General features: G+C 40.7%; 1 protein-coding gene across 2 annotated transcripts in view; it reads right to left on the bottom strand.

The window, feature by feature from the left end:
- LOC120926691 (ras-like protein family member 10B) overlaps nucleotides 1–22227 on the bottom strand; it is a 115852-nt gene that overhangs the window by 47334 nt on the left and 46291 nt on the right. Inside the window, exon 2 of one of the 2 annotated variants that reach the window (XM_040336838.1) lies at nucleotides 1150–1351. The exons of the other annotated variant lie outside the window; for it this stretch is intronic. The gene's annotated coding sequence lies outside the window, so the exon portion shown is untranslated. The remainder of the gene's footprint in view (nucleotides 1–1149; nucleotides 1352–22227) is intronic. 2 annotated transcript variants of the gene reach the window in all.

Below are 22227 nucleotides of genomic sequence, written 5' to 3'. Positions count from 1 at the left end.
AAACACCCTTATCCAGTAGGTCTGAGGGATAAGAATGCTTGGTCTGTGTGACAATAACCTGCATGCCTGTGTGCTAAGGGGTCCGATTTTACGGGATAATTTTCTAATATACATTCAAACACTGAAAATATGTTAAGGCATATACATAGTATGAACATATATTGGCAAAAGACACAAATAAACATATGAATATATTAACATACAAAAGAAGAGATTTAGAGTTCCCCTATACAAGTTCAGAAAATATGATGGTGTATAAATGTTCTGCCACTGGAAACATTCAGATCAATGGTGATCAGATGGGCAGTTCATATTATAATTAGACTGATCAAATCTATCTGGGTGTGCTGCTGGTAGGGTACAGTGGCTTGTCAGGTCTCCACTGCTAGTTCAGTGTCTGTGTTCACTCTATCACTAGACAGAGACTTACATTTATTAGTTGGTTCTAAATCTGGTAATACATTTAACAATAGCACCCCTAGACTGACAATGCTGCTGTCTGCTGTTCCTCCAGAGTTGAGTCTCACTAACACAGGAGGTGTGTTATGCCGAGTACACACGACCGTTTTTTCTGTCGGAATACACACGGACACACCAAATTCCGACCGTCAAAAATGCGGTGACGTACAACACTACGACAAGCCTAGAAAAATAAAGACGTTCAATGCTTCTGAGCATGCTTCAAATTGTTTCCAATAGAATTTTTTTCCGTCGGAAAAAAAGAGAACATTGGGCATACACACGGTCGAAATATTCGATGAAAAAATTCTGTATGACTTTTTTCATGCTCAGTTTGGTGTGTATTGCTAGAGAGTTTTTTTTTTTATCTTGGGAGGGTGCATGTGATCAGCACAGGGCCAATCAGCACTGTCCAGACAGACACAAGGCTGCTATTTACTGCCAATGAGAAATGGTATTTATCAGTTTATATTTACTAAAATAATTGCCTTTCCATGCTGTGTACTGTGGAAGGCCAGATATAGTGAATGCAGATTCTGGGTTTAGTAATACTTTAAACAAGTGGGTTCCACAGGAAACAAGGGGTAAGAGGGAGAGGGCTAGAGAGAAAGGGAGGAAGGACATGGTAAGGAGGAATAAAGAGGGCTTTCAAAATATATATTTTTTAGTATTTACATTCCCTTTAAATACCTCTGAGATGAATCTTCACAAAACAAGCTTGTTTACAGACAGTAGAGGTTGTATGCTCAAGACTGCTCAAAAAAGTGTACAGGGTCGCTCCGCACTTTCAGCCAAGATGGAGATACAAGGCAGCAAAACTGATATTTTATATGCAACATCAGTGGTAATGCAGGTGAAGGAAAGGAACAAACCTCATGGAGCTTCAATATTTCTATATAAAAACAGAAATGTGAAATGACAATCAATATATATTGCAGATAGATTGAAGAAAAACAATTCAAATAGGTTAAACAGTGGAATAATGTTATTCTAATATAACCTACCAGACACAATTTGTGATTAAAGTGGACAAAAATATTCTTCACTCTCTAACTGCAGCGCTGATTATATCTCCCAAAACCTATCAATTGTATATTGCATTCTGGCTGGCAGAGTAATGTATTCATGCAATAAGAGGTCTTGGGTAGTGTGACCAAGTTGCATTGCTCAACATCAATAATATGTAGAAAGGATACGTGAGGCATAGGAGATCAATATCAGGACACCACATCCCATATTGACAGAAGAAATTTGGAGGGGAGGGAGGGTAACAAACCCCGGGACTTTTGAACGGTGTCAGTGAATAAAAAATAATATAATAGATAGAAAAATATAATTTATTTGATGAAACACATACATAAAACGTGGAAGTAAACACAACCACACAGTACACAGATGTGCGTAGCTTCAGAGAGAGCCACATTCATGGCTTGTACATGGAATGCCCATTGCCCAACATGTTTCGCCCCGAACGGGGCTTCATCAGGAGATTAATACAAGGCATGCTATAACGAGAGAATAATCATGTATGGGTAAATCAATAAAACATCAAGACAGTAAATAAATAACAAGCTCAATGTGTGATCAACAGTACTTAAAACAAGTACAATATGCATAGATTAGCGTTTTTTATCAAAAAAAACAAAAATAAAGAAAAGGAAAATAATCACAATGAGTCTACAATGCAGAATACATAAATACATGAAAAAGCATTATATAATCAATGCTGGACAAAGACACTCACCCAGGAAGCAGCGGATCCACAGTGCGCAGCAAGAAGAAATATATTGAAATGCAATGAAGGTTAATAAAAGGAATATGGGAAATTTAAATTCCCATATATATGCCTCACAAAGGATGCCTTCCAGAAATTGATCGATCCCACAAAGAACCGGATGGCTGCAGTAAATAAAGCAAAAAGTATAAATATGTATAGATGCATTAGAATGCTTCAATCCGCAAAAAAATGGGGTGAAGAAATTATTGATTTTTATGTCAAAATGACAATTTTTAAATGGAGCTACAATACCTGAAAAGGTGTAACTTAAAGAGTAGAGTCAAAAAATAGAACTGACTGCAGGAAAGAGAGATCCTCAAGGCTTATCAGTCTCCATGGTCTCCTCAGACAGATAGAGCAATCAGAACCGTCCAGCCAGACTTACTGTTTGAAAACAAACAAACAGTGAGAGTCAAAAAAGCTGCACAGAAGGGTCAATATTGAAAATCAGGGCTAAACAAGCCAAAGTATTGTAAAACAATCCCACAGTCTGAGAAACACTCAGAGCACGGGAAAAGGGGTTTGGACGAAAGCCAACACATACCTGCAGTGGTGGAATATAACACAGCTGCACCTGCAGCAATAGATAGTTCCTGGGCTTGGAGAGCCCTGTCAGTGGTGTCAGCCGCAGCTGAGCTTTAAATACCCCCCATGAAGAGGGCTGGCGTCTGACATCGCCGACCAGGGGCGGGCTTAAAATTGATGTCATGTGACATCCTGCAGCCACTCAGCCGAGGGGAGGCGTGCCGACGCACATGACACAGCCGCTGCCCGCCCCGAAGGGGCGTGCCCAGCGCTGCGCCACATGCGTCCGCCCCCAAAAAGGCAGAGAAGGTGGCGCCGATGGTGCGGGCGCCATCTTGGAAGCTGGAAAGATTGCCAGCACATAATGCTGGCGTCCTTAGCAGCAGATGCCCCTCCTTTCTAAGGATGGGAATGAAGAAAGGGGAGGACACCGGAACCTAGAGGGAAGCAGGGATGGCACTCAGACACCATAAAGGGGATCACTCGGAAGGGAATTTGTGACCATTGTTCCCTGTTGCCGAGTGCGCCCCTAGTGCCCGTACAGCCAAATACATTGTGGGAGAGATCAAGGAGGCAGTAAAGTAAATGAGGGGCATATAAAATAAAAATAATAATTTGAGAAAAAGGTCCTAGCTTATAAACGAAATGGAAATGATTTTAAATGTTTTGAATCCAGAACTCAAAAATTAATGATAGTAAAAATTGAAATAATCAAATTTAAACTGCTGCATAGATTTGGACCCGATGTCCGCAAGATTGGTGAAGATGTCCAGCAAATGATCTACCATTGGGATGTAGCAAATGACTAGTTACAGAAATACACGCTGCAGAACATACATGTAATAATACTATTTATAGTTTAATACTATAATACTATTTTATATGCCCCTCATTTACTTTACTGCCTCCTTGATCTCTCCCACAATGTATTTGGCTGTACGGGCACTAGGGGCGCACTCGGCAACAGGGAACAATGGTCACAAATTCCCTTCCGAGTGATCCCCTTTATGGTGTCTGAGTGCCATCCCTGCTTCCCTCTAGGTTCCGGTGTCCTCCCCTTTCTTCATTCCCATCCTTAGAAAGGAGGGGCATCTGCTGCTAAGGACGCCAGCATTATGTGCTGGCAATCTTTCCAGCTTCCAAGATGGCGCCCGCACCATCGGCGCCACCTTCTCTGCCTTTTTGGGGGCGGACGCATGTGGCGCAGCGCTGGGCACGCCCCTTCGGGGCGGGCAGCGGCTGTGTCATGTGCGTCGGCACGCCTCCCCTCGGCTGAGTGGCTGCAGGATGTCACATGACATCAATTTTAAGCCCGCCCCTGGTCGGCGATGTCAGACGCCAGCCCTCTTCATGGGGGGTATTTAAAGCTCAGCTGCGGCTGACACCACTGACAGGGCTCTCCAAGCCCAGGAACTATCTATTGCTGCAGGTGCAGCTGTGTTATATTCCACCACTGCAGGTATGTGTTGACTTTCGTCCAAACCCCTTTTCCCGTGCTCTGAGTGTTTCTCAGACTGTGGGATTGTTTTACAATACTTTGGCTTGTTTAGCCCTGATTTTCAATATTGACCCTTCTGTGCAGCTTTTTTGACTCTCACTGTTTGTTTGTTTTCAAACAGTAAGTCTGGCTGGACGGTTCTGATTGCTCTATCTGTCTAAGGAGACCATGGAGACTGATAAGCCTTGAGGATCTCTCTTTCCTGCAGTCAGTTCTATTTTTTGACTCTACTCTTTAAGTTACACCTTTTCAGGTATTGTAGCTCCATTTAAAAATTGTCATTTTGACATAAAAATCAATAATTTCTTCACCCCATTTTTTTGCGGATTGAAGCATTCTAATGCATCTATACATATTTATACTTTTTGCTTTATTTACTGCAGCCATCTGGTTCTTTGTGGGATCGATCAATTTCTGGAAGGCATCCTTTGTGAGGCATATATATGGGAATTTAAATTTCCCATATTCCTTTTATTAACCTTCATTGCATTTCAATATATTTCTTCTTGCTGCGCACTGTGGATCCGCTGCTTCCTGGGTGAGTGTCTTTGTCCAGCATTGATTATATAATGCTTTTTCATGTATTTATGTATTCTGCATTGTAGACTCATTGTGATTATTTTCCTTTTCTTTATTTTTGTTTTTTTTTGATAAAAAACGCTAATCTATGCATATTGTACTTGTTTTAAGTACTGTTGATCACACATTGAGCTTGTTATTTATTTACTGTCTTGATGTTTTATTGATTTACCCATACATGATTATTCTCTCGTTATAGCATGCCTTGTATTAAGCTCCTGATGAAGCCCCGTTCGGGGCGAAACATGTTGGGCAATGGGCATTCCATGTACAAGCCATGAATGTGGCTCTCTCTGAAGCTACGCACATCTGTGTACTGTGTGGTTGTGTTTACTTCCACGTTTTATGTATGTGTTTCATCAAATAAATTATATTTTTCTATCTATTATATTATTTTTTATTCACTGACACCGTTCAAAAGTCCCGGGGTTTGTTACCCTCCCTCCCCTCCAAATTTCTTCTATCAATAATATGTAGTTTTAGAGGCGGGACTTCCGTTCGCTACACCTGCTTTCGCGTTATGTTCCATCCGGTATGCCGTATCCAGCATTTGGAGCGCACACCAGCTCCAGGGAAAAGCGGAGCGGCGGCGCTCCTAGTTTTTTTTTTCAGCGTTTACAACTACTTTAATGTGGCGCAGATCGAGAGTTCCTAAAGTGCCTGGGACATTTGTGGTATAAGAGGAGGATCTGGTGGAACGGCGATAATTACCTGCTTTTTAATTAAAGGGTTTGCTCTTATCTGGTCAGTGTGCATTGGGATATGGTCTCACTGGCTGTATATGCATGGTCTTTGTGAAGAAAATCATCAGAAGAAATTCTTTAGTCTGCAAGTTCACATGGAGAGGCCATTTATTATTCAAGGACAGATTTATACTAATGGTTATATAGAATATATATATATATATATATATATATATATATATATATATATATATATATACACAGTCATAACCGAAATTGTTGGCACCCAAGAAATTTTTCCAGAAAATCAAGTATTTCTCACAGAAAAGTATTGCAGTAACCAGTGCCGATCCTGACCTCCCTGGGGGCTCTAAGCAAAATGACATGGCACATTAAAAATGAGAAGCGGAGGGTGCTGACGACAGTGACTTGTCACATTAAAGAAAGTTGAGAAGCAGGGGGAGGGGGTGTTCTTCTGTCGCAAATGACATCTTACATTAAATTGAGAAGCAGGGGGTGCTGACTTCTTACCTCTTCTCCCATGCAGCCAGCGAGTTGAGAAGCGGGGTGAGGGGGCGAAAATGACTTCTCACCAGGCGGGGCCTCTAGTAATTTGCGGGGCCCTAAGCGGCTTGCATAGTGAGCCTATAGGGCCGATCGGCCTTGGCAGTAACATATGTTTTGCTATACACATGTTTATTCCCTTTGTGTGTATTGGAACAAAACAAAAAAAGGGAGGGAAAAAAAAGCAAATTGGACATAATGTCACACAAAACAAAAAAAATGGGTTGGTCAAAATTCTTGGCACCCTTAACTTAATATTGGGTTGCTCACCCTTTGGACAAAAACTGAAATCAGTCGCTTCCTATAACCATCGATAAGCTTCTTACACTTCTCACCTGGAATTTTGGACCACTCTTCCTTTGCAAACTGCTCCAGGTCTCTCTTATTGGAAGGGCGCCTTTTCCCAACAGCAATTTTCAGATCTCTCCACAGGTGTTCAATGGGATTTAGATCTGGACTCATTGCTGGCCACTTTAGAACTCTCCAGCACTTTGTTGCCATCCATTTCTGGGTGCTTTTTGACGTATGTTTGGGGTCATTGTCCTGCTAAGAGACTCAAGATCTCGGACGAAAAACCCAGCTTTCTGACTCTGGGCTCTACAGTGCGACCCAAAATCCTTTGGTAATCCTCAGATTTCATGATGCCTTGCACACATTCAAGGCACCCAGTGACAGAGGCAGCAAAACAACCCCAAAACATCATTGAACCTACACCATATTTCACTGTAGGTACTTTGTTCTTTTCTTTGTAGGCCTCATTCCGTTTTCGGTGAGTGAGTGAGTGAGTGAGAAACTTATATAGCGCAACACATGCAAACTGAATCGCCTCTGGGCGCTTAGTGTCCATTCCCTTTTGCCCTCAGAAGAGATGGGTTTTTATTTTTTTCCTGAAGGCCAGGTAATTCACCTCCAATCGGATGCTGGTTGGTAGAGCGTTCCATAATCTGGGTCCTCGGACTGCAAATCTTCATTCTCCTTTGTATCTTGCTTTGGGTATCTGAAGTAGATTTTGGTTGGCTGGATCGCAGAACGCGATTGGGGTTGTGAGCTTTTAATTTTTCGCATAGATATTGGGGGCATTTCCTTGAACGCACTTATGCGTTAGACAGAGTGCCTTGAAAGTGATTCTGTCTATTACTGGCAACCAATGAAGGGATCTCAGTGAAGGCGAGATTGATTCCCATGGTTTTTTCCCAGTCACAAGTCGAGCGGCCGTATTTTGAACGACTTGCAGACGAGCGATTTGGTATTTTGGGAGTCCGAGGTACAGGGCATTAGCATAGTCAAGTCTGGAGTTGATAATTGTTCCCACCACGACTGCTATGTCTTCTTTTGGGATAAAGGGAATGAGTCTGTGTAGTAGGCGCAGCAGATGGTGCGATCCGCTGACTACTGACCCTATTTGTGCATCCATTGTCATGTAAGTGTCAAAAATGACCTTGAGACTTTTGACTTTGGTGCTAGGGGTGATGGTTTTACCCAGAATGGGCGGGGGTGTCCATGTTGTTGCGGGATGTTTGTTTCGATTGGCGTAAAACAGGAGAAGTTCTGTTTTCGAACCGTTGAGTTTAAGGTAACTCTTCGTCATCCAATTTTCTATCAACATAAGGCATTTCTCTAGTCCGAGATAATGATCCTCTTTGTTGCAGATGCGAAAATACAGTTGTGTGTCATCGGCATTAGAGTGGTAAAGTAACTTCTGGTTACTAATGATTTCAAAAAGAGGGCGAAGATAGATATTGAACAGTACAGATGACAAAGGGGATCCCTGAGGGACTCCGCATGACACCGTGCGCTTTTCAGAAGTGAAAGGACCAAGTTTCACTATTTGTGATCGGTTTTCCAAGAAGGAGGAGAACCAGGATAAATCACATTCTGCGACTCTAGCTACTTCAGCTAGGTGAGTCAGTAATAATTTGTGGTTTACCGTATCAAATGCTGCGCTTAGATCCAACAGTACCAGAAGACAAGATTCTCCTTCGTCAGCTGCTTCGAGGGCATCATCCCATATTTTGAGCAGTGCTGTTTCTGTCCTGTGACCAGGACGGAAACCCGATTGAAACAGGTCGAGTAATTTATGGGTGTCTAAATAATGTTGTAGCTGTTGTACAACTTCTTTCTCCATTACCTTGGAGAAGACATTTAGGCCTGTTATGGGTCGACGGTGGTTTGGGTCTTTGGGGTCAAGGGTGGGCTTTTTTTTAGATTGGTTTGATTATGCCTTGTTTCAGCAAGGTTGGCACCATGCCCTCCTTGAGTGACTGGTTTATGAGCTGCATGATAGCTGGTGCCAAAATATCGGCACATTCTTTCAGCAGTTTAGTGGGGAGGATATCATTGGGTGCTGTGCTGTTTCGCAGAGTACCGATGATCTTTTTAGTGGCATCGATGGAAATGGGTTTTAGAGTGAAATTAGTTGATTGCGGGGGATTTATGTGGGTATTAGCTTTGTGATTTAGAGGGGGGTCAATGAAGGTTCTATTTTGCTGAATACTTTCACATATTTTGTCAATTTTGTTAATGAAATAATCCGATAATTCGTTGCAAAATTCTTGTGAATCAAAATTCGGGGCCTCTAGACAGACTCGGTAAAAGGTAGAATGATGTGCTTTACCAAAAAGCTCTACCTAGGTCTCATCTGTCCACAAGACGTTTTCCCAGAAGGATTTTCACTTACTCAATTACATTTTGGCAAACTGTAGTCTTGCTTTTTTATGTCTCTGTGTCAGCAGTGGGGTCCTCCTGGGTCTCCTGCTATAGCGTTTCATTTAATTTAAATGTCGACGTATAGTTGTCGCTGACACTGATGTTCCCTGAGCCTGCAGGACAGCTAGAATTTCTTTGAAACTTGTTTGGGGCTGCTTATCCACCATCCGGACTATCCTGCGTTGCAACCTTTCACCAATTTTTCTCTTCAATCCACGCCTAGAGAGATTAGCTACAGTGCCATGGGTTGCAAACGTATTGATAATGTTGCGCACTGTGGACAAAGGCAAATCTAAATCTCTGGAGATGGACTTGTAACCTTGAGATTGTTTATATTTTCCCACAGTTTTGGTTCTCAAGTCCTCAGACAGTTCTCTTCTCCTCTTTCTGTTGTCCATAGTGTGGCACACACAGACACACAATGCAAAGACTAAGTGAACTTCTCTCCTTGTTATCTGCTTTCAGGTGTGATTTTTATATTGCCCACACCTGTTACTTGCCCCAGGTGAGTTTAAAGGAGTATCACATGCTTGAAACAATCTTATTTATCCACAATTTTGAAAGGGTGCCAATAATTTTGACCAGCCCATTTATGGAGTTTTGTGTGGCCAATTTGCTTTTTTTTCCCTCCCTTTTTTTGCTTTGTTCCAATACACACAAAGGGAATAAACATGTGTATAGAAAAACATATGTTACTGCAATACTTTTCTGTGAGAAATACTTGATTTTCTGGAAAAATTTCTGGGGTGCCAACAATTTCGGCCACGAGCTACATGATAGCTGGTGCTGGGGTATGAATACATTTTCAAGGCACTGTATGTATGTATGTAAGTATGCGTGTGTGTGTGTGTGTGTGTGTGTATATATATATATATATATATATATATATATATATATATATATATATACACACACACATACATACATACATACATACATACAGTGCCTTGAAAATGTATTCATACCCCTTAAGTTTTTCCCCATTTTGTCACTCATGTTACAACCAAAAACATAAATGTATTTTGTAGGGATTTTATGTGATAGACCAACAGAAATAAATGGTTTTCAATGTTTTTATACAAATGAATATCTGAAAAGTATGGCGTGCATTTATATTCAGCCCCCTTTACTCTGATACTGCTAGTTAAAAACCAGTGGAAACAATTACCTTTAGAAATCAAGTAATTAATAAATAGAGTCCACCTGTGTGTAATTTAATCTCAGTATAAATACAGCTGTTCTGTCAAGCCCTCAGAGGTTTGTTAGAGAGCCTTAGTGAGCAAACAGCATCACAAAGGCCAAGGAACACACCAGACAGGTCAGAGATAAAGTTGTGGAGAAGTTTCAAGCAGAGTTAGGTTATAAAAAAATATCCCAAGCTTTTAACATCTTGCGGAGCACTGTTCAATCCATCATCCGAAAATGGAAAGAGTATTGCACAACTGAAAACCTACAAAGACATGGCTGTCCAGCTAAACTGACAGGCCAAGGCAAAGAGAGCATTGGAGAAGCAGCCAAGAAGCCCATGGTAACTCTGGAAGAGCTGCAGAGATCCACAGATCAGGTAGGAGAATCTGTTCACAGGACAACTATTAGTCGTGCACTCCACAAATATGGCCTTTATGGAAGAGTGGCAAGAAGAAAGTCATTGCTGAAAGAAATCCATAGGAAGTCCCGTTTGCAGTTTGCGAGAAGCCATGTGGGGGATGTGAGCTTGTTGTCAGAAAATCCGAACGTGTCTATGCTCCATCAGACATTTGCTATCGAATTTCCAACAACAAATGTTTGAGAGCTGGTTCTCAATTTTTCCGACAACAAAAGTTCTTGTCGGAAATTCCAATTGTCTGTAGCCAATTCTGACGCACAAAAATCCTACGCATGCTTAGAATCAATTTGACGCACGCTCTGAATCATTGAACTTCATTTTTCTGGGTTTGTCGTAGTGTTGTGACCACGTTCTTGACGTTCGGAATTTCCGACAACATTTGTGTAACCGTGTGTATGCAAAACAAGTTTAAGCGAGCAATCCGTCTGAAAAAAATTGATCGTATATACGCGGCATTATAATCTGCAAAAGACTTGAGACTGGGGCAAAGGTTCCAGCAGAACAATGACCCTAAACATACAGCCAGAGCTACAATGGAATGGTTTAGATCAAAGCATATTCATGTGTTACAATGGCCCAGTCAAAGTCCAGACCTAAATCCAATTGAGAATCTGTGGCAAGACTTGAAAAATTGCTGTTCACAGATGCTCTCCATCCAATTTGACAGAGCTTGGCAAAAATTTCACTCTCTAGATGTGCAAAGCTGGTATAGACATACCCAAAAAGACTTGCAGCTGTAATTGCAGCAAAAAGGTGGTTTTATAAAGTATTGACTCGAGGGGGGCTGAATACAAATACACACACACATACATATATACGTATTGGAAATAAATTGCACTGTTATTTTTTTTGCGGTTTTCAGGTTGGATTAATTTTGATTTTGGACATAAGCACATGCACTTTAACCACTTAAAGCGGAGGTTCACCAAAAAATCCACTTTTTGACATTAGCTGTAGCATACTGCTAACATCTGCAGTATGCGTTTTTTTTTTTTTTTTTTACTTGTACTTATCGTTATATGAGCCCTTGTTTTCCGGCTCCGAGCGGGGAATCCTGCGGGGAATGGGCGTTTCTAAGCGAAGAGGAGTTGATTGACGGCTGCTAAGGCGCGTCTTGGCCTCTGTTTAATCTTCAACTGCCATGATGCTGCACATGTGATCAGTTATGACACCAGCCATTGGATGGTTTGACAGTTTGGTTGAGAGCACAACCAATGTGACAGTTGGCATTCCCGGCATGCCAGGAATGTAACTGCTTTTTCAAACTGTTAAATTGATGGGTGAACCCCCGCTTTAACAACCGCTGGCCGTAACTTAACGGCCTGGGCTTTGTGCGGTGATATCTGAATGATGCCTGCAGCTACAGGCATCAGATATCGTCATTTTCTGCCGACGATTCTGCACACCATAGAAAAGATTATAGCGGCTGGTCCGCCGCTTGATCATTTTTACGGGCGGCGAAAGGGGACATCCCCCCTCCTGCCGCCTTCCGGTGCTTCTACCGACTCACCTCTGTGATCGGTGAGTCAGTGACAGGCCCCGTCGGCCCCGATTCTTGACCATAGAGATTTATGGCGGACCAGATGGTCGCCGGAGTCTCTGATCGTCGGAGGCCGGGCGCGATGTTATGACGTCACGCCCTGTCTCTGCATTCAAAAAAACGGCGCCGCCTCGGCTGAGAAGCCAGGATGGTTTTTTTTTTATTTTAGGCTTCCCAGCCTAGAGGTGAAATGTAGGGTCTTATTGACCCCATATCTCACTGTAAAGAGGACCTGTCATGTCACATTCCTATTACAAGGGATGTTTACATTCCTTGTAATAGGAATAAAAGTGATCAATTTTATTTTTTTATTTTTAAAGTGTCAGAATAAATAAATGTAAGTAAAATAAACAATACATTTTTTATTTATTTTTTAAAGTGCCCCTGTCCCCGTGTGCTCGCACGCAGAAAAGAACGCATACGTAAGTCCCGCCAACATATGAAAACAGGAAAAAAAATTGTCTCTGGACAGCCGCACTCTGAACATATTTAAGCCTTTATTAAAAAAAAAAAAAAAAAAAGGACAGCACTACAAGTCACAGCAAAGTAAAATGGAACCCAACTGCTGATGCGTTTCACACTGAAACTAGTGTTTAGTCATAGCTATGCGTCTTGCTGTGACTTATTATTAATAATAATATAATAATAATCTGACTGCTCCTAATGGCCTTCAGTGGGCTTAAAATATAAACTGTAGTCTTAAGGGTCATTTAAATCCTTCTTCAAGTTAAAACAAGGATTAGGAGCTCGTCTAACTTGGACATGCGACTGAACCATGATTGGGACTGCATGGTGCGCTTTTGTGACCCCTTTTTTTGCAAAGTATTTTACTGAAACCCAGTAAATACCACTTTATCAATAGACTGTATAGATAAAAACCTCCAGGCTCACCAATCTTTGGTAACAATGAATAGAGAGATCCCTAACATATATGAACATGCCTTGCATTAATTTTCTGCCTCAACTTTACCACTGATATATCTTCAAGAGATAAGCTTACTCTATTTAAAATGGTCAAACTCTTTCAAAACGATCAAAATGTAGATGAAGATATTTTACATATGCTATGGGTTTGTGCTAAAACTAGACGCAACACAGATAACCACTTTTATTTCCCAGAATTTTGCCATCCCCAGTGTTTTTATTTCAGAAGAGTAGGTTTTAGATAATTTTTTGGTGATCTGGGTCTCAGTGATTCCAAAAAAAACTTTTTATGTTTTCTTCACTGCCGGAAAAATAGTAGTGCTAGATTTGACACTGAGCCCTTATTCATTAACATCTGGATAGGATTACTCAATACATTTTTGCCCCTTTAAAGTATAACTAGTGAGGTCTGTGGGTGCACTATTAGGTTTGACAAAATGTAGGGAGAATGGGTCAGTTGTATTAACCACTTAAGGACCCCTAACGCTGATACAGTCGGGATCTAAAGTTTGGGCACCCCAGGTAAAAATTTGTATTAATGTGCATAACGAAGCCAAGGAAAGATGGAAAAATCTCCCTTCGTTATGCACATTAATACAAATATTTACCTGGGGTGCCCAAACTTTCGATCCCCACTGTATACATCGGCAGAATGGCCACGGCAGGACACAATCACGTACCTGTACGTGTCTCTTTAAGCCCAGCCGTGGGGTCGCAAGTGCCCCGCCGGCGGCACGCTCTCAACCCGGTCAGAAGCTACGTGACCGCGCCGGCGGGACCCGATCGTCGCCGGTGTCCCGCGATCGGTCACCGGAGCTGAAGAATGGGGAGAGGTGTGTGTAAACACACCCTCCATGTTCTTCATTGTGGCAGTGGCAGTGATCGTCTGTTGCCTGATATAGGGAAAGACAATCACGGACGTCACACAGCCAGCCCTGCCCCCCTACAGTTAGAAACACATATGAGGTCACACTTAACCCCTCAGCGCCCCCTAGTGGTTAACTCCTAAACTGCAATTGTCATTTTCACAGTAATCAGTGCATTTTTCGGTGAAAATGACAATGGTCCCAAAAATGTGTCAATATTGTCCGATGTGTCCGCCATACTGTCGCAGTCACGAAAAAAATCGCTGATCCCCGCCATTAGTAGTAAAAAAAATAAATAATAAAAATGCAATAAAACTATCCCCTATTTTGTAAACATTATGGGCCAGATCCACATACATTTGGATCAGCGCAGCGTATCAGAGATACACTACGCCGCCGTACCTTACCTGGCGTATATTCGAATCCTCAGCGAGTTTGCGCCGTAAGTTACGGCGGCGTAGTGTATTTCTGGTGGGGGATTCGAAATTGGGCAGGTTGGGGGCGGGTTTCATTTAAATGAAGCGCGTCCCCGCGCCGAATGAACTGCGCATGCGTCATCCAGAAATTTCCCGCCGTGCTTTGCGCGAAATGACGTCGCAACAACGTCATTTTTTTTTAACTTGGATGTGAGTTACGTCCATCCCTATTCATGAACGACTTACGGGAAAAAAAAAAATTCAAATTTCGACGCGGGAACGACGGCCATACTTAACATGGAAAGTCTATCTATACGCCGCAAAATACCAGCTTTAACTATACGCCGGAAAAAGCCGACTACAGACGACGTTAGAAAATGCGACGGCCGCACGTACGTTCGTGGATCGTCGTAATTCGCTAATTTGCATACCCTACGCGGAAAACTACGCGAACTCCACCCATCGGGCGCCGAAGTATTGCATCTAAGATCCGAAGGCGTACGAAGCCGTACGTCTGTCGGATCTTACCCAAATGCCGTCGTATCTTGGTTTGAGGATTCAAACTAAAGATACGACGCAGTTTTCTTGTGAAAAAAAAAAAGATACGACGCAGGAAATTTGAAAGTACGCCGTACTTCGTCTGTGGATCTGGCCCTATAATTTTTGTGCAAACCAATCGATAAAAGCTTATTGCAATTTTTTTACCAAAAATAAATAGAAGAATACGTATCGGCCTAAACTGAGGAAAAAAAAGTTTTTAATATATATTTTTGGGGGATATTTATTATAGCAAAAAGTAAAAAATTTTGATTTTTTTTCAAAATTGTCGCTCTATTTTTGTTTATAGCGCAAAAAATAAAAACCGCAGAGGTAACCAAATACCACCAAAAAAAGCTCTATTTGTGGGAAAAAAAGGATGCCAGTTTGGTTTGGGAGCCACGTCGCACAACCGCGCAATTGTCAGTTAAAGCGACGCTGTGCCGAATCGCAAAAAAGGGGCAAGGTCCTTAACCTGCATAATGGTCCGGGTCTTAAGTGGTTAAAGTGGATGTAAACCCGATTCATGAAATTTGACCTAGGCACATATATCTGTAGTGTTTTCTTATCTTTCTCCAAAGCACTAAGTCATGTGTCTTTATGCAGTTTTGTTCCTTTGTTGTCAGCAGAATAACTTCTGATAACTTCCCCGAAGCGGGAAATAAAAGCAGCCTGAAGTTTGTCCTAGGGGGAAGTTGCTATAAATAGAGTAGCAGAGAGCTTGTCTTGTCACAGAACAGCTCTGCACGTCTCTGCCTATGTGGGGGGGGGGGGGCTGGAGCTTTCCTCCAATCAGCTTTGCCACCAGGAAGTTTTATAAATTATTCCTTTGCTGCCGAATGAGACTGTGGAGGAGTAGGAAGCTTAAACATGTGAGTACAAGCTTGCCTACAATAAAACACTTAAATTAGCATGAAAAAAATGGACGGACGGACCGCGGAACCCCCGCTTTAAGCTTTAAACTGTACATTGGCAGCTTAGTCTGGCTTCTTAAAGGAACTGATATATTTAAAGTAGGGATATTGATTAGAAACTTTCACAAAATAAAATCTGAGAGAATATAATCTGATATTTTATATTACATTTATTATACCAAGTCACAATAGTCTAATTATTCTAATGAATACAAAGAAGGTGCTATCCAATATTCTAATGATATATCTGTATGTGTGCTGTGAAATTCCAGGAATCTGTTTAATTACAGAATGCAATGTGTGGAGTGGGCTAATAATACATTTGATATTACATTTACAGCTTTGTCATACATAAACACCACATTGTGGGCTCTGCCTTGTTGGCAAGTAATGCAGTCGGGTCATTAGTTGTTGCTGCCAGGTCAACTGAAGCGAGACGTGACAGCTTCTCACAGTCACAGCTCTAAGCCCACGTAAACTTCAGAACATGATGATTTCATTTCAAACCAAGGAACAGCCAAAACCGAATGCAAGCAGGAAGTACACAACAGTTGGCCTGACATTTTTAATTGGATTTAGGTGACTAAGCTGGACTGGCTGACTGACTTTAAAGTTTTACCTTTGACTACTAACTGGACACCTGCTGGAAAATAACTACATACGTTATATACGGTTTACTAAAGATAGTATCATAACAACAGTTGGGAATTTAGAGAAATGTTCTTTATAAACATCCTATTCGTCAACCAAGTTACAATTTCTTGTACAATTTATTTGCAGACATAATGATTTTCCAAGCTCCTTCTTTCTATACAAACAGTTGGTCTGTGTTATATTATATTAGTATATAAGCAAGGTTTAAAAAAAAAAAAAACTAGACCCTACAATTCTTTCTGCACTGTCCTAACATACACAGATATATATATATATATATATATATATATATATATATATATATATATATATACACACAAACACATAGACACATACACACACAGTATCTCATGAAAGTGAGTACACCCCTCACATTTTTGTAAATATGTTTCGTGTGACGACAATGAAGCAGAGCATGATCCCCTCCCTTTGGAGACTGGGCCACAGGGCAGTTTTCCAACATGATAACGACCCCAAACACACCTCCAAGATGACCACTGCCTTGCTAAAGAAGCTGAGGGTTAGGCTCCTTTCACACAGGTGGACCGTTTAGGTCAGCCTGTCAGTTTTTTAGGCGGACCTGAACAAACGCTCCGTGCAAGTCTATGGAGCGACGGATGTCAGTGGGGGCATGTCTGCTGACATCCGACCCGCTCCGATCTGCTAAAGTCTGACGGATAAAAAAACTATTTTACGGTCTGTCTTCATCCAATCCCCCATAGAGTGCAGGGACAGACCTGTCATCTGCCTGCTCAGCGGGGATAGACGGAGCGATCCCTGCTGAACAAAGCGGAGCCCGTACACATCTGTGTGAAAGGGCCCTTAAGGTGATGGACAGGCCAAGCATGTTTTCAGACCTAAACCCTATTGAGCATCTGTGGGGCATCCTCAAACGGAAGGTGGATGAGCGCAAAGTCTCTAATATACACCAGTTCCGTGAAGTCATCATGGAGGAGTGGAAGAGGACTCCAGTGGCAACCTTTTCTCACTTAGGGGTGTACTGAATTTTGTTGCCAGCGGTTTAGACATTGTTGGCTGTGTGTTGAGTTATTTTGAGGGGACAGCAAATTTACACTGTTATATAATAAAATATTTACAAAAATGTGAGGGGTGTACTCACTTTTGTGAGATACTGTGTGTATATATGTATATACTGTGTATATATATATATATATATATATATATATATATGTATGTATATGTATATATATATATAATGATCCTAAACACACCTCAAAATCCACGGGGGATTACATCAAGAGGCTTAAACTGAATGTTTTGCCATGGCCTTCACAATCTCCTGACCTCAACATAATTGAAAATCTATGGATAGACCTTAAAAGAGCAGTGCGTGACAGACAGCACAGAAATCTCAAAGAACTGGAAGACTTTTGTAAGGAAGAATGGGCAAAGATACCTCAAACAAGAATTGAAAGACTCTTGGCTGGCTACAAAAAGCGTTTACAAGCTGTGATACTTGCCAAAGGGGGCAGTACAAGATATTAACTCTGCAGGGTGCCCAAACTTTTGCAGACACCATTTTTTTGTTTTCTGTAATTTTGAAAGTGTAAATGATGGAAATAAAATCTAACTTTTTTTTACATATTATAAGAATGTCTAATCTGTAATTTGATGCCTTTTGGAGATTTTTCCATCTTTCCTTGCCATCATTATGCACATTAATACACATTTTTACCTGGGGTGCCCAAACTTTCGATCCCCACTGTACCCTCATCCTATCATTTTCCTGTACTTTACTTTATTACTCCCGGATGTCCCGATTCACAGCTTAAGTCTCAGTATTCTCTAGTAACTCATTCATTGCAATGCTCCTACACACTGATACCAATAGAGAGCAAACTATAAATCAGCCACTATGCTAAAAAACAAATCCATATTAACTAATTAAATCTCCACTTTAGCATCTATGCTTTAATGTGTACCCTAAATCCAAACCAACAACAGAATACGTATTAATTACAGTATTTTGGTATAAATCAAGTGCACTTACTACAATGCATAATAGACATTTTTGTAAATATACATCTGATGGATTGTCCTCTCTCTGATCAGAAGTCTAATGCCACATACACGCGATCGGTTCGTCTGATGAAAACGGACCGTTTTCATCAGACGAACCGATCGTGTGTGGGCCCCATCAGTTTTTTTCCCATCGGTGAAAAAACGTAGAATCTATTTTAAAATTATCTGATGGTTAAAAAAACGATAGAAAAAAACTATCGTCTGTGGGGAAATCCATCGGTTAAAAATCAACGCATGCTCAGAATCAAGTCGATGCATGCTCGGAAGCACTGAACTTCATTTTTCTCAGCACGTCGTTGTGTTTTACGTCACCGCGTTCTGACACGATCGGATTTTTAACTGATGGTGTGTAGGCAAGACTGATGAAAGTCAGCTTCATCGGATATCTGATGAAAAAATCCATCAGACCGTTTTCATCGGAAGAACCGATCGTGTGTACAGGGCATAAGAAGCACTAGCACTTGATGCACAAGAAAATAATTCTACTCAACCAAATGGATCAAAACACACAAATGCTTAGTAAAGCATTGCATTATTTTTTAGATTAATCAATGTAAAAACAAATGCAATCTGCAGCTACTATTCTATTAATTTGTATTAATTACACATATAGTCCAAAACACATTTTATTTCTTCATACAGATCAATAAATGAAAAGCCAATGTGTTTGAGCGTTTCAAGGGGCCCCTTGTACCAGGGCTTTAAACATTTGTTTACAAGGGGACTTGACTTATTAAGGGATAACATGTATACAATGACAATGGTACTTGGTATGTTTACTGCATTGCTCTCACAGCTGGTTCAGACAGCTTCATTCTATGGCTATCTGAATCAGTTGTGACAGGCATGCAGAAAACATTCCAAAAACCACTATCATTCAGAAAGATTCACTCTCTATTTTTTTTGGGGAGCATTGAGGGAAAAAAAATAAATAAAAAAAGCTGTGGTGTCAACTTTCAATTGGGCAACTGTCTAAGAGGGAATTTCCCCTCACTTTGGAGAGATAGCCTCTCACCTGTTGTGTCTACAGAAAGTCTATGGGAAATCTCCTAAATTTGCTTATATGGGGCATTTCCAGATACTGGAGCTACATCTCAAGAAGGACTTTACAGTAATCTACTTGTCCTCAGTGTATTTCCATACCTGAAGCCTAAGAGTACTACTTTCAGGAAGTCAACAGTAAGGTGGGACGCAACAATGCTACAGAAGATGTTGGGATAACTTCTGTCGGATGAGCACACTGGAAAACCAGCAGCTGACCGACTCTAATGCCGCATACACACGATCGGATTTTTGATGGAATAAAATCCGATGGATTTTTTCGTCGGATATCCGATGAAGCTGACTTTCATCAGTCTTGCATACACACTATCAGACTAAATTCAGACCGTGCCAAAACGCGGTGACGTAAAACACTAATACGAGCAGAGAAAAATGAAGTTCAATGCTTCCGAGCATGCGTCGACTTGATTCTGAGCATGCATGGATTTTTTTTCCGATGGACTGCCACACAGATGATCGGAATTTCCTATCGTTTTTTTATCCATAGGAAAAATTAAACACATGTTCTATTTTTTTACACCGATGGAAAAAAGACCGATGGGGCCCACACACGATAGGTTTGTCCGATGGAAAAAGCCCATCTGACTTTTTTCATCAGACAAACCGATCGTGTGTACACAGCTTTAGTGTAATAGTTCAGGTTCAGGTGTGACTGGGAAGAACTAGCGTAGTTTAGCTGAAAAGTACAAACGTGGTTTTAAAAATATTTAATAGACCAATGTTACCCATCACCCCATTACCAATATATAATACAGAATATGTATTTTTTCTTAGCAATATTTTATAGTTATATATCTTTCAGCTATGACAACAATATTATTTATTAAAACACCAAATGATGCTGTTTTTTTTGGTAAGTATTGTTCCTTTAATATGATATACCATTGATTAATTGTTCCATGACATCATTCGGGTAAATAACACTACATGCTCTTGGATCCCCTATAGTTCTATCATGCTATTGCAAATGACACCAATAATTGAGAAAGAGTTCAAAGAAATTAATTATACATGTGATTCATGGTCTTATAATAAAGACAGGGGCTGCAGTACAGATCCAAATTACTGTTTGCTGATGCTTTTAATTCAGAATCAATGACTCACATTTCCACTGTGCTGACACCCTGACACAGCTCCACACCCCTGAGTTCTGCTTCCATCACATATTGAGACTGCAACCTGTCCTCTTACTAATAATGTAGAGAAATAATGGTCACGTGCTTAGATTTCAGACATCTCGCCTTTGCATCACACACATTAATTTCTTTTCTCCTTTTCAATTATTTTAAAGAAAACTAATTGTAAACACAAATATTCAGTTCCCAGATGCAACAAATTGCATTTGGACATCTGCTAAAAATGACTTTAATTTGTTTTTTTTATATAATTTTAAACAGGTCACATATCACATTAAAACAAAAAATAAGCTCACTGTAGCACATATGCAGAACTGTTCTGCACAGAGGGGCCACAAGTGATTTTCACTTCACCTACCACTAAAATCTCTAAAAACTAAACCAACAATCCTGACATCCACCTGCCTCCAGAGCCTACAGAGAGATCCTGGATCTTTTCAGGCCACAGCAGGGTGGATAAAAATTGGTGATTTAAAAAAAAAAAAACTTTTTATGTAAATCAGATTTTTTTTATCAAATGTATTTTAATTTAAAAAAGAGAATTTGGAGTAAAAATCTATCTAAAAGATACTTTTCTATATAAGACAATTTCATGCGTCAGATGGTAAACGCACCAACTAGAAACAAGGCGTTACTAGATCTACTGATTGCCAACAATACAGACCTGATCACGGATGTGGAAATACGGGGCAATTTAGGAAACAGTGATCACAGGTCAATTGGCTTCACACAAATAGGAAACACAAGGGGAACACAAAGACACTGAATTTCAAACGAGCCTACTTCCCTAAACTACAAACCTTGCTAGATATAAATTGGGATAAAATCTTAGAAACAAAGAACACGGAGTAGAGATGGTTTTGCTTTAAGAGCATATTAAATAAGGACATTAGCCAGTGCATCCCATTGGGTAATACATTTAAAATAGCAAAAAAAAAAAGTCCTGGATGGCTTAACTCTAATGTGAAAATGCATATAAAAATAAGCAAAGGAGAAGGCCTTCATAAAATACAAGGCTGATGGATCATCATCAGCATTCAGACTTTACAAAGAATGCAAGATATGTAAGGGTGAAATTAGGGTGGCTAAGATGGAACACAAAAGACACATAGCGGTGGAGAGCAAAAATAAACAAGAAATTCTTTAAGTATATAAACAGTAAAAGAGGGAGGGCAGACCATATTGGCCCCATAGAGAATGAGGAAGCACATCTGGTTACAAAAGATAGGGAGATGGCAAAGCTATTGAATATACTCTTCTGCTCAGTCTTCACGAAAGAATCGGGGGGTTTCAGTAACCAAAACTGCAGGGTTTGTCACATCACAGGAAGCACCCTCATGTCTAACAGAGGAGAGAATTAGAAATAGACTTGGGAAACTTAAAATGAATAAATCACCAGGACCAGATGGCTTGCACCCGAAGATACTTAGGGAACTCATTCAAGTAATTGACAGACCATTTATCCTAATGTTTACAGACAGTCTTTGAACTGGAGCAGTACCAGCTGATTGGAGAAAAGCCAGTGTAGCACCAATATTTAAAAAAGGGCCAAAATACATCCATGGGAGTTAGCCTAACATCAATAGTATGAAAGCCTTTGGAGGGAATGATATATACAAGATTTTAGTAATGAAAGCCGTATCATTAGCAGTAATCAGCATGGATTAATGAAGAATCATTCTTGCCAAACCAATCTATTAACATTCTATGAGGAGGGGAGCTGCCATCTAGATAAAGG

The sequence above is a fragment of the Rana temporaria genome, chromosome 2, assembly GCF_905171775.1.
Source record: "Rana temporaria chromosome 2, aRanTem1.1, whole genome shotgun sequence".
Lineage (NCBI taxonomy): Eukaryota > Metazoa > Chordata > Amphibia > Anura > Ranidae > Rana > Rana temporaria.
This window is presented reverse-complemented; position numbering and strand designations above follow the sequence as displayed.